Source organism: Hippocampus bargibanti, linkage group LG16 (assembly GCF_051943395.1).
Source record: "Hippocampus bargibanti isolate YZ-2025 linkage group LG16, ASM5194339v1, whole genome shotgun sequence".
NCBI lineage: Eukaryota > Metazoa > Chordata > Actinopteri > Syngnathiformes > Syngnathidae > Hippocampus > Hippocampus bargibanti.
In genome coordinates, this window is record NC_142749.1 from 8165193 (window position 1) to 8183171 (window position 17979).

The following is a 17979-nucleotide window of genomic DNA, read 5'->3' on the forward strand; positions in this document are numbered from 1 at the left end:
TTTAAAGGTGCTTCACCTGAGCTTCTGGCCAATCAGGTCCCAGCGGCAATTGGCCATTCCCAGGTGGTTGCAATCACCTTCTCAATCAGTCTAAATCAATTAGTGGTCGCCCAACTCTACTGTTTTGGATGGGGAGAAATGTGCACCTTTCTCCCATCCAAAATCCAAAACACACAAAATTATTTAACATTTCTTTTAGCATCATGACATATTTTTAACGTCATATCCTGTCTGCCATTACATGATTTCACATCCTATTACATCACATCCAGTTCATCTTACATAAATGCTCCCCCAGCGCGTCTATCTTTCTCTCTCTTTCCTCTCTGTCTCCCCTCAACCAACCTCACAATGTCAAAAAATAACTTATTCTGTTCAACACCTGGCTTCCTGCTGATTTCACCATCCCACTTCTAACACCCTGAAGAGCCATGAATCAGGAACGAACGATCACTTTTAACCCATCATTATTACAAGGGGGAGTGACGATAAATAGCGCAAATCCCCATTATCAAAATTTTCATTTTTGGTAATGAGTGCAGTTGGCTGTAAAGTCGTTCCCCAAGAGAGTTTGTGCCCTCCAAGAAATGCAGACTCACTAACCACTAACATGTACTAACCAACACTAAGCATAATAAAAATGTCAGAAGACTGAGGTGTATACTGTAACTGTGCAAATGTTTATATTGTATTGTATTTTAGACTGCTGCCCCCATTTCAAGCTCAGATAACTCCAGACCTATATAACTATGGATTTAATTCTTCTTTTCTGATGAAAGAATAGAGTATAAGGTTTCTAATGCTGTATTGAATGTTTATGTAGTCCAAAACTCAATATTATGTGGGTCCTGCAATTTGAGTGAAGATAACAAAGACCCTTGCACTGGAGTGGACTCATTTTTGCACATCGTCTGGCAGTGAATGAGTTAATTGTGAATTATAGAGATTTTGTAGATTTGCAAAGGGACTCGAAACAAATAAAAGAGCTGGAGGACAATACGTCTTAATCTCAAATTTGAGAGATTTTAGGCGTGAATCTTGCTTTTCTCCGGGCTGACCTGGAATGCCCTAGAATACCCCCAGAAGTGCTGGACGAAGCAGCTGGGTGTCCCTACTTAAACTTCTCCACCCACAACTTGACCCCGGATAAGGGGAAGAAAGTTGATGGATGGAATGAAAAATCTGTTTTTTGCCATGTGAGTAGGTTTACAGCAAACATCATCATTTTTCGACAGATGACACAACAGCAGCTGAATAGTTGCCACAGGCGGAAACAAAGTGTCTCAATATTCAGAAGTGCACCCTTTGTGAATTTTTCCAGAACACCCCACACCCTGCAACCACTACAAAAAACAAATGGAATCCTTGCCACATCTTTTAGAGGTGCAATATGTTGCTGGAATCCAATGAAGTTAATTTACAATTTAAAAATCTAGAAATGAAGTGTAGAAAGAAAAAAAACACATCTGAATGTTAAATGCCAGTGAACAATTTCTGCTTTTATGGGGACTAAAAGGTTAAAGGCATTTCATCTAGGAGGAAAATGCTTCCGCCATGCATTTATTTATACTGTGGCTATAACGGCTCTTTCAAGTGTCCCTACAGGGTTGTGGGGTGGCGAGGGTGGAGGTTGGCGGTGGGGTCTGCATTTCCAGTACCTCTCCACTCCAGCACACTTCCCCTAGTGGGCCTTGACTGTGCTTGTACACATGTAAAATTCGTCTCGGAGCACTCTCCCTTCTGCCTGGGGAATGACACCCTTAGAAAACACCTACATGAAAATGCAATTAAAAGCTTCATCTCCGAATGGCACGGACTGTTTTTAGGGGCCAGTGGTAGGAAATGGAGGGTGAAAGCAACATTGTGCAGAGGATGGACAGTGCGGAAGAGGGACTGTAATGGGGAGGACTACATACCATCTGCATTTTCCATCTAAGCTATTCATCTAACAGCCATCATTTCAGTACTCTGACTTAATTTAACTGTTTTTTTTCTGATGAGACAAGCGCACGCTCGTCCTATTTATAGCAGTACTATGCTCAGTTCGTGTTCTGCTACATCCAAAAATGCAATATTTAACAGGCTTTTTTTCAGGCATTTTAATGGAGATGGCTACAGGTATTCAATTGATTTGATATGTGTGCTGATGTATAGCACCTGAAAACAGATTACCCTTATTTTCCGGTGTATAAGGCACACCGGGGTATAAAGTGCAACTTCAATGAATGGTAAGTTTTCCAAATATAATATATAAAGATATAAAACTTTACCAAATATAAGGCACATCACATTATAAGGCGCTACAGTAGAGGCTGGGGTTACGCACTACCTTTTCCACAGGGAGGGTGAAATGGAGTCGGTAGCTGCTGAAAGTAGTTGCAAGACCTGTTGTGGCGCAATATAACTACATATATAAGGCGCACCTGCGTATTAGGGTCACCTTTTGAAGAAAATGAAAGCTTTTGAGTGCGTCTTATAGACCAGAAAATACAGTCAATGAATATTCAAAATCTCTATAAGAGAATAACATCATTATCTTTCTTGACGTTTGAAAGTTGTATCATGCTTAGAATGTGCAAAGCTGAGTATAGTGGCGGACTAAATGTCCAATGATATAAATGTTTCTGTGAGAGCTTAGTCCTTGTCTCCAGTATTCCTGGAAGGACGTTTGAACTTCAGTTTGGTCATGTATCTACTATAAATACAGAAAATTCAAGTTTTCACATTTTCACCATATGTTTATGCCGTAAACACGTGTTTATAGAAATAAAAATTACCCCAAACTTCACATTGGGTTTGTTTCGCTGTGGGATATCTTGGCACCGCTGGAATGCTATCAAAAAGCAATTATCCTGAACCAAAGTTGAAATGTTGCTCTTTTAAAGCGCAGAGTAAGAAACAACGAGCGATTTTTTTAATTATTGTGAAGATATCATCTTTCTTTTTTACTTTCTCATCTTTGAAGGCAACACGCTGGGTTGGTGCTTGACTGCATATATTAAAAACTTGAGCATGTCGACAATGATATGGAGATCAATTTACATTAAATGCATACTCATCATTTCCAAGCACGACATCTTTTTCTTTCTCGAGTGTTACACATGACTGGAGCTCAGATGCTTTTTTGGTGTGTGTTTTTTTTATTAGTTAACTTGTTATTGCTTGAAGCTGGGAACTCAAGTGCACCTTTTTTGTCCTTTAACATAGTAAAAGGCAATTTATTTTTAGCACTTTAATGTATTTGTCATCATAATACTCATATATGTGAACATGTAATGAAATATGAGCATGAGCTATTCAGTTTCAGGCTTCTTACATTTCCATGGTCTTTTAAACTTGAGCTAATTAGAATACCTTTTTTTTGGGGGGGGGCTTAGAGGCACAACAAAAGGGAGTATCCAGTTGTTTCTCAAAGAAATGATCAAAACAACCAGTTTATTGTGTTTGACTTCAAGGGGGTGTATATTTCATTTCTTCACCCAAAACAATTGTTCCCGAGTATCTTTTAAATGTCTGGTGTACAAGTTTGCACCAACACAGGCAGTACGAGAGGTGTCCATTACCTCAAAAAGAAAGCAATACTGGGTTGCCATGGCAATGACTGGGGCACTATTCTCCTTTGAAAAAAGAACTCAGTGGACCATCCTGACAAATAGAACACAATACAGTGCAGCGCGGATCCAGGCAGGTCACATCCTATTACATTTAGAAATTGCCATTAGCTTCTCTCCCATTTACTTTCTTGGGATGCTAATTAAAGTGTAGAAGTGGCCTTTCCACATCGGAGACATCCACAATCTACATTAAAAAAATAAGAAGCATGAGGCTTTTTTTAACTTTCCATTTGCCACCAGGAATCTGGATGGTCTTGCCCTGAAAACACATTTATAATTAATATGCAAAGTCTGGTGTTAAGTGGCTTCTTCGATTGAAAGGTCTCTGCACGACTATAGCGAAATATGAACAGAAGATGTAAACTTGACAAGCACAACGATTGCAGTTGAATTGGAGCATGCATTTCTCATTATGCTGCAGAGAAGGCCCGCAGTTTGTGTGCCCGGGCATGTTATGAGATGTAAACAACAGGTTAGCCAGCACTAAACATCACAACTCATTTGAATCTGTTAATTTGAAATTCGAAGGAAATAAGACACCATTCGCAACGGTGGCATCAAGTTAGATCTTCGCAGCTTCAAATCATAAATAAAGCAAAATAAAGTTGATTTGCGGTTGTAGGTGCTGCCATCTTTAGAATTCAAAGAAGGAAGTGGGAAGCAAAGACTTGATGAATATGAATGGGCCATGTGGTGCGACAGACATTAAAAATCAAGAAGTGTCGTGCTTATGTGTTGCAACATTTGGAAACGTACGGCAATCCAACAGCACTGACTGCCACCAATGACTATGTTACAGCAAGGCAGGCCAGCTAATGGAGACAAGCTCTTTCCATTAGGACACCATCTGTTCAACCGCAACTGTGCTGCTGGCAGATGTACACATGTTAGAGCGAGACCTCCAAATTGAGGGGAAAAGACCGTCCCCGAGCATTAGCTGAAGACCTCATTGGGTCAGTAAATTTAGGTAAAAAAAACAAACAAACAAACAAACAAACAAACATGGCTAAGTTAATCATCAGGATTCTTCTTAACTAGACTTGTTTGTTGAAATAGAATTTTAGTGTTTGAAATAGAATTTTAGTCAGTCGAGTTTGAAATGTTACCATTGAGGGCATAGCCATTGGAAGGGACATATAAGGTACAAATTATAAAGGGCAATCAACTCAGTCTGTTGATTCTGAAATTTAAAAACAAAAATATTGACTGAGAAGCTGCAATAAGTTTGCATATCAGCACAATGCAACACTTTAAAACAAGTCCACGGAATTGATGTTTCGTTATTTTTGGAGGGAGGAAGGATGCACCGGTCAAATGATCAAAAACCATTCTTCCACTTTCAGATGTATTTATTCTAATGCTCCTAGCAGAACTTTTCAGCATTAATAACATGTTTCTTTCCGCTTGGCTGTGCCAGTTGAACGACAGCAAGACTGTAGGCCATAATTATCCTGTTTGTTCAGCGGCCCAGCACTTTTTATTATTTAAATCTCCCTGGGCTGTGTAAGTGCTGAGAGGCGATGCTTTCTCCCCATTTTTTTTTTCGCCATGCTGCGTTAGTCAATGTTAATGCAGCTCTGTAATTTTGTTGTTGGGTTTGCCTGGTGGTTCATCATCAAGAAAGGCAAGGATGCCTTCACCCAAACAGAAAAGTGTCGTGACTGTAAAGTGTCTTTGAGAGTTTTGAACGGTGCTTATAAATGAAATGTATTATTATCCATCCATCCATTTTCTGTACCGCTTATTCCTCATTAGGGTCGCGGGGGGTGCTGGAGCCAATCTCAGCTGTCTTCAGGCACGAGGTGGGGGACACCCTGAATTGATTGCCAGCCAATCGCAGGGCACACAAAGACGTACAACAGTCACTCTCACACTCACACCTCGGGACAATTTGGAGTGGTCAATCTGCCTGCCATGCAGGGCCGGGGAGAACATGCAAACCCCACGCAGAGAGGCCGGAGCGGGACGCAAACTGGCAGCCTCCGCACTGTTAAGCCGGTGTGCTAACCACTCGACTACCTGGGCCACTGTATTATTATTATTATTATTATTATTATTATTATTATTATTATTATGACCGTGTCAACAAATACGAGTAAATTGCCTTAAAGACAAAATGCGGCAATCAAAGTAAGTAAAAAGAGTACTACCGGGAGTAAAATCTTGAAACTTAAGCTTAAACAATACCATTGCATGGGAGGCGGTCATAATCGAAAGGACCCTGATTTGTGAGGACCAGAGCTATCTGAGCTGTGACCGCCAGTGAAGCCCTGGAATCAGAGCTCAGCAGGACAGTCCTGCATCCTCTGTTGACTGAAGTATGCAGCAGTAGGTGAAAAGACCATAACCTCTGCATTGGTTAAACACTCTCGTCATTAGTATTCATGCATGTCTTCCCATCCTTTGCTGGGTGCTTTTTACTTCTCCCCGGATGACAATTTGCACTTTACTTATTTATGTATATGTTTTTTAACAAACTTAAGGAATGCTTTTCACATTCAGAGTTAATGTGTTGAAGGGCCGTATAGTAAGCGCGAAACCACTTACAGTACCATTCGTTTTACACGACATATATAATACATTTGTTGACCTCTGCACTGTGAGGCCGACGTGCTACTCAGTTGACCACTGTGCGGCCCACAATATAAAACTATCCACCCACAAAATATCAAACCATTAATTAAGTTAGATGTTCTGTCATCTTTGTTTGTATTCAATAGGAAGCAGTGGTGTGCTACGTCTGAAACATAAGTATCAGTAGTGCTACGTCTGAAACAATGCAGACTGGAAAAAAAGTGTGGTGTGATTTAGTACAAGGCCACTAGAGGGTACCATTAGCCAGAAAATAACTGACTGGCCTTTCCGAATGATGTCCTTTTTTTCTTGTCAGTTGGCTTTGACAGTAAATCTCCAAACAAATTCATATCTGCTCCTCATTCAGCCATTGTGGGTTGAAAAAACTTATTAAATCAACATAATATATTGGCTTATGCAGCTCGCTACCGATACAGTGTGCTAGTTCTGGCCAGTATATTCTGTCACTAGCAGCTTGTGATGAGAGCCGTTTTCGCAAATTATGACTGGCTAGTGACTTGTCAACCATAGTGTGCAAACACTATGGTTGACCAGCGCCTTCAAGAAGGCCTTGGTACCCCTTTTGGGTTGACAACTCGAAATCTGATTGGTTAGAGCAACCGTTTGATCAACACATTTGATGCTCCAGGGCACGCAGAACTGATTGTGAAGTTGTCCAGGTGGATTTCTGACCCTGGTAACAAATGATGGCTGAAATGTGATTGGTGAAAGGCGTGAATACAAAAACACACATCTAGAAGCAGTGCGACAGGGGAAAAGTAATGAAACGAAGCTGGAAGAAAATTCTGAATTATTTAATAAGAATTCATGGACAAAATATAATTAACATCAGTCCGTGATTCAGATATTTTTAGACCAGTAGAGAAGGCTTTGCAAGCCTTGACGGTCCGCCTCTGATAGGAAGAGATTCAGAAAAGGGGCACTACCAACTGCTGCTTGGTTAAGCACAGGTACCTGTATCAATAATCGAGAGCAGCTTTGAAGTCCTCATTTGAGCCATTATAGTCTCCTTCAGGAGTTATATAAGGGGTATCTTCAACAATGCTGCACTGGGCCATTTTGAAGATAGAGAGAGTCTCTTCATTCTGACATACCCATTCACATTTTTCTGGAGAGTGTTTTCTAATGGATGCTGCGTTATATTGCATTTATTCATTGGTGTGTTCAAATTTCACAAACAATCCCGACATGAATGAAAATTCTGGTCACGCCGGTGACGACAAACCTATCCTGTTCCCAAGAACAGACCATAGCCTCTCTTTCACTATTCATTAATATGAAATAAATAGCCTACTCTTCCCGCTTGATGTTTTCTCCATTTATCTCTGAGTTCCCACACTAATACTTTCTTGCCTCCACAATCCTGTTCTTTACCTGCTCCATAAATCTGTCTCTAAATTTATACCTGCCTGATATTTACTACCTTTAAAAGCCATTTGACGGGCCCGCTATCAATTTCAGTGGCATTTTTATTTGTACCAAACCACACCCAACGTTTCAAAGAAACTATCCTGAACGGATACAGCGGCTGTGAGGAGGGAATTGGCTGGACTCCAACTGTAAGAAAACCACCACAAGAGGAACCATGATACATTTTTTTCTTGACTCTGAAGACACTAACATACAGCATGGTATTAAAGCCCAAAACCTTAGGGAAGCCTAGTCCTCTTTATAAATGCTGATGAACCACAATGCCCCCTAGCCCCCACGACTCTTATGCGAGTTGTTTACAGTAGGCTGAGTAACAGAGTTTAGGATTTATTGGCAGGTGTGATCTGGCTGAGCACAAACACATTAACATGTCACAGTTTGTTAAATGGCTTCTGACCTGAAAAGGAAAAAAAAAACAGTTGTTGAACAGCACGGTGTTCATTATAACACGGTCACCACAAACAAATCCACTTTTATTTGAATACACTTTTGCATCAAAGGCTCACTGATATGTAAAATAGATGTATTTTCTCCACATGAACATACTTCATGGTCCTCCAGCAGCTGTACGAACAAAAAACACATGTCGCCCTTATGCATGAATATCCATTCTTTTTTCCCCGGCATTGTTAAAATAATGTGATGGCGCATGTGGGCAGTCAATCATTCCACTGTCAACAGCAATAGCACAAAACAAGCCTATTCAAATCTCGTCCAGCGAGCCGCTTTCCTCCTGGGTTAACAGCATTTCATTGTTGCAGAATGAATGACACCTGCGTGCATTTAACCCAGTGCTTGTCAATTATTTTCCGTCCTGGGAGGAAGAAAACATTTGCCAACCCAGCGACTCTCCACAGTGATTATAAATCAAATGATTTATCAAGGACGTTGTTTAAAAAAACACTGTTTTCCTCATTAAAGTTCCAGGAAAAATAATCTACAGGATGTAGAGATCAATTTACATATTCCCAAATGATTTGAAGAACACCAGTTTGTCTAGGGCAAAGGAAAGCCATTGTCGTGGATGTAGCGGTCCCGAGTGATGGAAACATCAGAAAGAAAGAACATGAGAAAATCGAGAAATACCAAGGGCTCAGAGAGGAGCTGGAGAGAGCCTGGAAGGTAAAGGTGACAGTCGTGCCTGTGGTGGTCGGAGCACTCGGGGCAGTGACCTCCAAACTCGACGAGTGGTTGCAACAGATCAGAAAAGCGCAGTGCTGGGAACAGCATGGATACTGCGCAGAAGCCTCAAGCTTCCTGGCCTCGAGCTAAAATGGGGGACAGACCCCACCCATGGGGGGTGAGACGAGGATTTATACATATAAATTTATACATACACAAAATATACCATATTTAATGTTTAATAAATGAGCTATTGTATTGTAATTAAATAAATAAACTGTACTATATAATGAAGTCATTTTATTTACTGTTGTGATGGTCGTTGATGTAGTTGCCTCTTGGTGATATCCCAGTGAAGTTGCCGTGCTTTCTTAGTGATAATATTCGCACTCATGGTCCCCTTCAAGCTGCTTTTCTTTGATCCAAATCAACAGAGGTTTTTCAACCTCTTCTACTGATTGAGACCGTTGCTTAGACAACACAAAAACACCCTTAGCCACATATAGCAATGGTCGACTTAGCATACTGGTACTGGGACACTAAGTCACACAAACGCACACCTCGTTCGTGTTTTTCGATGATCTCCTTCTTCTGCTTGACCATAATTTAGTTTTATGTCCTCTTCGGCTTAACACTAGCCTGTGGTGGGGTCTTTTTAATGGCAGAAGTACTCCACTCGATAGCAAACCACATCTGCACTCAAAGGGGTTGTGGAAAACTAGTCCGCCAGCCACCGTGGCGCTGTTTGACCGTGTGGTTTGGTGTTCATCCGCCAAAAACTAGTCCGCCAGCCACCATGGCGCTGTGTGGTTTTGTTCGTTTGCCGAAAACTAGTTCGTATGCCAAGATTATATTCTTGCGAATTTAATGTTCGTAAGGTGAACAGTTCGTAAGATAAGTCGTTCCTAAACCGAGGTATCACTGTATTGTAAACATTAAGAGACATTGCCACCTGTAATGAATGTGCACGAACACTTTATTTGAATACCAAAAAGCTTTTGACACATGGATATTTCTGCTTTCACACATTTCCCTTCTCGTGTGTGTCTTCTTATATTATGCCCTTGAATAAGGTAGCATCTGATTTATTTTCAATGATGACCATTAATCCGGATATTTTTTTATCCATCCACTGAAAATATACGTAGAAAAATGATTCACACAAAGGAAGGTTAGAGCAGATGCCTTATGAATTATCGAGAACAACAGTGCCATCTTTGTATGCAGCTGCACAGATCTCCTGAGCCACTGATCCCAGATTGTGATGCTGCACCGCATTCTCTGCATTAGCACAAAGTTCATGAACTTTTTTTTTACCTTTCATTACCCACAGCAGAGAATAAACATAAAAAATGAGGTGTCATAATTACAAACGATCATCATTCCAAAGGGAAGTAATATAGCACGTCATTATCAAAGCAAGTTTCATTAAATTGATGACTTCAGATTGTTGTTATCAGTGTTCTGGACCATTTTTTTAATTTGCTTGTTGAGATCAATTAAAGCTAATGAATCCTGCTGAGTGGGCTGGGGAATGAAGGAGAGACAGCTGTGCAAATTCAAACTGATTGTTCAATGGGACGATAAACTAGTTGTGCATTGCAAAAAAATTTTTACAATCAAGTGTTGAAACGACTAAGGGGACCCTATTTGGTTTCCTCAATATTGGTTGGTTGATGAAACGAATCAGTGGTGTTTTTAGCATCAAAAATACAAACACAGCAGGAAACGCTTTCAGTTGCACAAGGTAAGATATAACTCAATGTTATTTTCCAACTATATATTACTGGATATATCAGGCAAGAGGTCAGCTCAACTTATAAGAAAAAAAAAGAACGAAAATCAAACATGTTTGATCATAAGTTGAAGGTGATATCGGACTTGCCATCATGCCTGGTAGCATTTGTAACTGGTGTCTGGAATTACTGGCGGATGGTAACTCATTCACTGCCATTCCCAAATGTATTCGGGAATTGAAAATATGACGTGGAGCGCCATTCTCAAATGTGTTCAGTGTGGTGTGATTGTTGACAAGATCAGTGGCGCTGGGCGATGACGTCAGCAGGAGGCGCCAAGGACCAGCAGAGGGAGTGACTGGGAAGAAGCACAGCATTGGAGGCTAAATAAAGAGTTACCCACGTTAACGCACAGCTGGACTCACGTGTGCCTTATTTGACAACACGACATGGTGTCAGAAGTCCTGTAGTTGACGTGGTGTGCGCGAAGAGGATATTTTGGAAACGCGGCGGAGAGAAAAAGGCAACATGAGCGACGTAGAGGATGGAACATCGGCACGGGCTAATGGAGCCATGGCGCGAGGTGCACAGCAGGCTGCGGGACCAGTCGTCACCGCGGGGCCGTGCGCCACGTTCAACATCCAGCCGCCAGAACCCTTTGACTTCTCAAAACCGCAGGAGTGGGAAAAATGGATCAGGAGATTTGAAAGATTTCGCCTGGCAAGTAACCTTAAAGCGAGTTCTGAAGAAAATCAAGTAAACACACTTATTTACTGCATGGGTGACGAGGCTGATGATATTTTACGCGGGTTGAATCTGACGGAGGTTCAACGGTGCACGTATCAAGAAGTGCGGAGGGGACTCCAAGACTTCTTCGTTGTGAAGAAAAATGTCATCTTTGAGCGTGCAATATTCAACATGCGCTATCAAAAGGAAGGGGAGAGTGTGGATTCGTTTGTCACTGCACTGTATGCCCTGGCAGAGCATTGTAGCTATGGGACGCTACGCAATGAACTGATCAGAGACAGAATTGTAGTCGGACTACGGGACAAGGGATTGTCCGAACGATTGCAGTTGGATGCGGATCTGACCCTTGAAAAAGCCATAAGAATAGCACGGCAAAGTGAGGAGGTGAAGAGGCAACAGCCTTATCTGCGGGGGGACACCAACTCAGAGGCAAGTGGCGCCGAATCTGTTGACAGAGTGTTCAAAAGCAAATTAAAGACGGCTAAAAACTCACCCAACTATGCCAATAGCCAGACAAACAAGCCCCACAGTACTCACTTTAGGAAGGAAAGGGGGGCACAGTCAGTGTGCCAGAAATGCGGCAGCTCTCCTTCTCATCCAAAATTTGATTGTCCGGCCCATGAGGTGAAATGTCATGCTTGCGGGCGGAAGGGACATTTTCAGCGCGTATGTAAATTCAAATCGACGCATGAAATTACAGGAGATGAGGAAGACGAGGGGGAGGAAGCAGTTCTCCTTGGCAGTGTTGTGACAGACCGTGATCCGTGGATGGTCAAGATCGACATAAATCAGCGCAGTGTGATGTTTAAAATCGATACTGGCGCCGACGTCACTGTTCTGCCATACAAAGCATTCAAGGTCACGTATCAAAACAATCTCCCTAAACTCAAAAAGGCAACAAAACGACTCCTGGGACCAGGGAGCAGCCCTCTTGAGGTTGTGGGCGTCGCCAAGCTGCCGCTGAGAAAAGGTGAGAAGGAGGCTCTGGGGCTGACCTGGGCCTGCGAGAGGTTTCGTAACTTTCTCATCGGGAAGCATTTCTTGATGGAGACGGACCACAAACCTCTCCTGAGTCTCCTGGGGTCCCAAGCCCTGGATACATTACCTCCACGGATACAACGCTTCAGAATGCGACTCATGCGCTACTCTTACTCCATCTCTCACGTCCCAGGAAAAAGCCTGTTGACAGCTGACACACTGTCTCGAGCTCCAGTGGAGAAGGAGGCGACACCAGATGACAAAGAATTGCTCGAAGATACGAACATCTACATCGACATGGTGATAGAGAACCTCCCGGCAACCACCAATTACCTCGAAAGGCTGAGAGAGCAGCTGCAGAGGGACAGCGTGTGTGCACGTGTGATGCAGTTGTGCAAAGAAGGCTGGCCTGAACAAGGCCCCAATGAACCGGCACTCAGGCTGTACAGAGCAGAGCAGGCATTCCTCACAGTCCACGACGGAATCCTACTGAAGGGACAGAGAATTGTCATACCTTCAACCATGAGAAATGATGTTCTCGTTAAACTGCATGAAGGTCACCAGGGCGTGGTAAAGTGTAGAGAACGAGCGCGGCGGGCGGTGTGGTGGCCTGGGCTAAGCCAACAGCTGAACGAGTTGGTTCTCAACTGCCGAACATGCTGCAAGGAGAGACTGAACCACAGAGAGCCAATGATTCCATCACCGTACCCAGGAAGACCATGGGAAAAGCTAGGAGCAGATTTGTTCATGCTCGGAAACAAGACCTACTTGCTGGTTGTAGACTACATGTCAAGGTATGTGGAAATAGCTCTGTTGGCCTCCACAAAATCGAACGAGGTAATCCGCCACCTCAAATCAATATATGCACGCCATGGGATCCCGGACCTTTTGGTTTCGGATGGAGGGCCTCAGTTCTCCGGAACAGTCTTCACAGAGTTTGCGGAGTCGTATGGGTTCCGCCACATTACAAGTAGCCCACGATACCCTCAAGGCAATGCCGAGGCAGAACGTGCAGTTCAAACGATCAAAAGCCTCTTGAAAAAAGCAGATGACCCCTATCTGGCCTTGCTTGCGTACAGGGCTACCCCTCTTGAAAACGGGTACAGCCCCGCTCAGCTTCTAATGGGGAGGAGACTCCGCACGAGGGTTCCCATCCTTCCTGTCCTGCTTAACCCAGCCATCCCCGACCGAGAAGCCATCATCCAGAAGGAAGATGAGAAGAGGACAAAAGATGCACAACGCTACAACACGCGACATCGTGCACAGAACCTCGTCAGACTCAACCCGGGACAGTGTGTGTGGATTAAGGACCAAGGAGCGGAAGGAGCCATCATCGAAAGACATGCTTCCCCACGATCATATCTGGTAGAGGGACCTCACGGGACCATCAGACGAAACCGGCGTCATCTCATCCCAATGAGGTCCTCGCCTGAGCAGAGTGGCTGTGATGCAGCGGAGCAGTCTTCGGGAAGCGATCCAGAAAGTCCATCAGCGGGACCACTACAGCACAATCTTCCAGAACCACCACCCACTCCTACTACCAAGACCAGGTTTGGGAGAGTCGTGGTGAAACCAACCAGGTTGGACTTGTGATTTTCTTTTTTTTTTCACCCATTTTCCCCCTACTTTCAGGCTCTGCTTGCAGGGTTGTTCGTTTAAAAAAAAAAAAAAAAAAAAAAAAAAAAAAAAAAAAAAATTCAGGTTTTGTTTTTTCTAAAGCGCTGGGCATGGCCTCTGGCAATATTTTTTTCCCTTCCACATAGGGGGAGCATTTCCCTTTTTTCATTTTAGCGCTTTGTTCCAGCTTAAGCTGTTGTTAAAGCGCTATATCACCCAATATGTATGTATTGCATTGTATTTTGGACAGCTGCCCTCATTTCAAGCTCATACAACTCCAGACCCATATAATTTAAGAATTAACTATTTTGTTCTAATGAAAGAAGAGAGTCCAAGGTTTCTTACGCTGCATTGAATGTTTATGTAGTCCTAAAAGTCAATATTCCGTGGGTCCTGGAATTCGAGTAACAATGACAAAAACTCTGGCACTGGAGTGGACACATTTTTGCATACGTCTGGCAGTGAATGAGTTAAAATGTTTTTAATTGTGGGTGGTTGTGCTGGTTCGTTTCCACTGTGTTGGGAATTGAAAGTATTTTTTCCCTCACTTTTCCCTCACTGAACTGAATCTCTAGCACATGTTCAGTTACATTTGTTGACTGAGTGAGGGCAGCACATCTGCATGTCTTCTGGAAAGAGTGACTCCACATGGGGGCAGAAATTCCCCATACAAGCATCGATGGTTGACTTAACACGGTGGTGACCATTTCACTGAGTAGTTTTTATTTTGTTTTCATGTTGTTTTTTTTTTTGTTTGGCTTTATTTTGTGTTGCTTTATTTTGAGGCACACGAAGGTCTCCCCCAAGCAAGTCTGTCCGATGCGACCATACAACACATTCACCAAAATTATCCACTGCTGGCAACATACTGTGTCAATGTTGAGTCATGCAAGGGATGAACAATGAGGCATTTCAGCTTTGCTTCGGGCAAAAGCCTCTTTTATTGATCAAATAACTGCCAGCAACATCTCGCATTGATCTAAATTAAACAATTGTAAATGAATGAACAGGTGGTCCCACGACACACATTGATGGAGGCATTTTGCTCCTCTACTCATGCATGGGGGACATATAATGATTTACATTCTAAGTCGGTCGGGGGGGTGCAATGTTTAATAGGTACAATTTAAACCATATCATTCTTATCTTTAATATGCCAAGCAACTAATGTTATTCATTTTATTATTATTATTTTTTTTTTTTTCTTTGGGGGGGGGGTTCAACAACACACCTATTTCACTTTTTCACTATTTCACACCTATTTCATTGTTTTTGTTTTATTTTTCTACATCGTGTTCTATTAGCTATTACACTAGAAAACATGGAGGGAACCATCTTGACATTTTATGCCAGTGGTTTCAGATGCCAATACCAATAACTTTCTCTCCAGTCGAAATCCGTACGCCCACACAGCTTTGAAGGCAACTGAATGTCAAGACATTTCACAAAGAAACAATCAACCTCCTGGTTATGAGTACTGCCAGCAGCAAACTTTTATCCACCCCCCAACCACTCGCCCCCATTCCATTTTAAGCTTTTGTTTTTGCTTGTCAACAGACTTCACCACACTTGTCAAAAATAATGACAGATTGGTGAAGATGTATCAGAAAGAAATGATTAGATTCTTAACTCATTCACTGCCAGAAATGTGCAAAAATGTGTCCACTCCAGTGCCAGGGTTTTTGCCATTGTCACTCGAATTCTAGGAACCACAGAATATTGAGTTTTATGACTACAGAAACATTCAATGCAGCATGAGAAATCTTCAACTATCTTCTTATATCAGAAAAAAAAAGTTAATTCCTAAATAATATGGGTCTGGAGTTATATGAGCTTAAAATGAGGGCTGCTGTCAAAAATGTAAATGCTGCCCCTTGTGAGAGAGAAAAACATTGCCAGTGGTCTGACTTGATGATTAAATAAAACATTGCCAAAGGCCATGGCCTGCGCTTTATCGGCACCCAAACAAGAAAAAAAACATAAATTCGGGAATAGCGCTGTACGTCATATTTTCAGTTCCTGAATAAATTTGTGAATGGCAGTCTTCTTCTTTTTCTTTCGGCTTTTCCCTTCAGGGGTCGCCACAGCGAATCAGTGTCCTCCATCTAACCCAGTTTTGTGCATCCTCTTTTCTCACACCAGCTACCTTCATGTCCTCTTTGACAACATAAATTTGTGAATGGCAGTGAATGAGTTAATTATTTTTGCCTTATCTTAATCCAAAGCATGTTCATGTATGTAGACTGTATGTTTGCACTCTGTGTAGTACAGGCATGTGTATATGTGTGGCTGTACATTACATTATTAGAGAGTCGTGTTCAGAAAGACCCCTTGTGTTGATTGGGCACTTGTCATTCAAAGTCACTAAGAGCATAATGGGCTGCCTACACAGCTTGCACTAATTGCTTCTGTGATTGCAATGTTTTGTCCAGCTTTGCATTGACACGTGTCATGTTAAATGAAGACTGATAATTTCAAGACAGCTTTTATTGTTGTACAAAGAAGACAAGTTTAATGGCTTTATTGAATTCACATTTTCAATTATTTGGGTGTGAAAGCCTGAAAATGGAAACATTACACTCTGGGTGAGGTCATGAAAATCTTCATTGATGACAATCATGCAGTGCATGTGAATTATTGCTGTACACTTGTGTTCCTTTTTATTAAAATGTAATGGATGCTTTGTTTTTATTTATGTAATGTATTTGTTTGCTCAATTTTGAGTTGCAATATTTGCGAGATTTTTTTTTCCTTTTCATTTCCGAAATATTTTTCGGGATACACACGGAGCTGCTACAATGACTGATGTCGTTCGCGAACGAGCCCGTTCTCCTAAAAGAAAATGGCAGCCAACTTGTTTTGGTCCTCTATTCCCCGCCCCCAGTCGTCGGTTAAAGCCACGTCAAGAGCGCATCAGTGAGGGGGGGGGGGGGTTTACAGACAGAGAGAGAGTGAAGCCATTCTCCAAAATAGAAAATGCCTGCAGACATTTTTTGTCCTCTATTCCCCGCCCCCAGTCTTCAGTTAAAGCCACGTGATTGGTCAAGAACTCAGCAGTGAAGGGAGGTGGTTTGAACATTAAAGAGACAGGCAGACGACAGAGAGAGTGACAATATGGATAGTAAACAGTGAAATTTCGACTTGTTTCAACTTTGATAGTTCAAAGGCAGAGTGTTGACTGCAAGGTTAAAATTCCCATCAATCCGGCTTCACAATTAACCCGCACTAGCCCTCAGTTCAATTTGAAATGAAAAGTCAAGCAAGGGAACCAGCTATTAATGATGTTTCTAGTGTGTCTGCTTGCATCTGTTGCTGTTGCAATGTCACAACTTCCAAGATGTACAACCCAGAGCTTCTTGCAAAAACCTATCCATCAAGGCAAATCCAATCCACTACAGTTTATTTATTTAATTATAATACAATAGCACATTTATTATACATAAAATACGGTATATTTTGTGCAGTTTTAAGGTTTAGGAAATTAGAAAGTAGAAATGTATGTTTTATGGGTACCTGGGAACGGATTATTCTCATTTTAATGGTTTGCTATGGGAAATAAATTTTTGGGATACACACTCTTTCTGGGAACCAATTAAGTTCGTAAGCCAATGTATCACTGTACAACTGTTTTGTTTGGGTTAAAAACAATATCTATTTCAAATTACTTAAACTTTTGAAAAACTGCAATTTCTATCAAAAATATCATTCTAAATACTTTAAATGCTGTGCTGGTTTATGCAACATTTATTTTATTTATTTTTATCTTGCGTGTATGTGAAATAGCTGTTGAGTTAGCACGATAAAATGAAGTCGTAATGATTTCTCCTTGCAGTTACTGTTGGCGTAAGGCTTCAATTATCTGAGGATTTTTTTGTGTTTTTTTTTTTTTTTGCATGCAGTATGCATTCCGTTCCCTTTCAGTGCAAATGGTTATCTTTCTCTCTGTGTGCCCTTTTGACCTAAGTCAATTGCAATTGGCTTCGGCTACTGGCGAACCTGGACAGGAAGTGCTGTAGACAAGAATGGGTGGATGGATGGTTTATTCACTCATTTAAAATGTAGAAAATATCGATCACTCAGCTTTCTTTCCATGGAAAAAACATTGTTGCAGATGTGATTTTTTTTTCATAAACATTTGC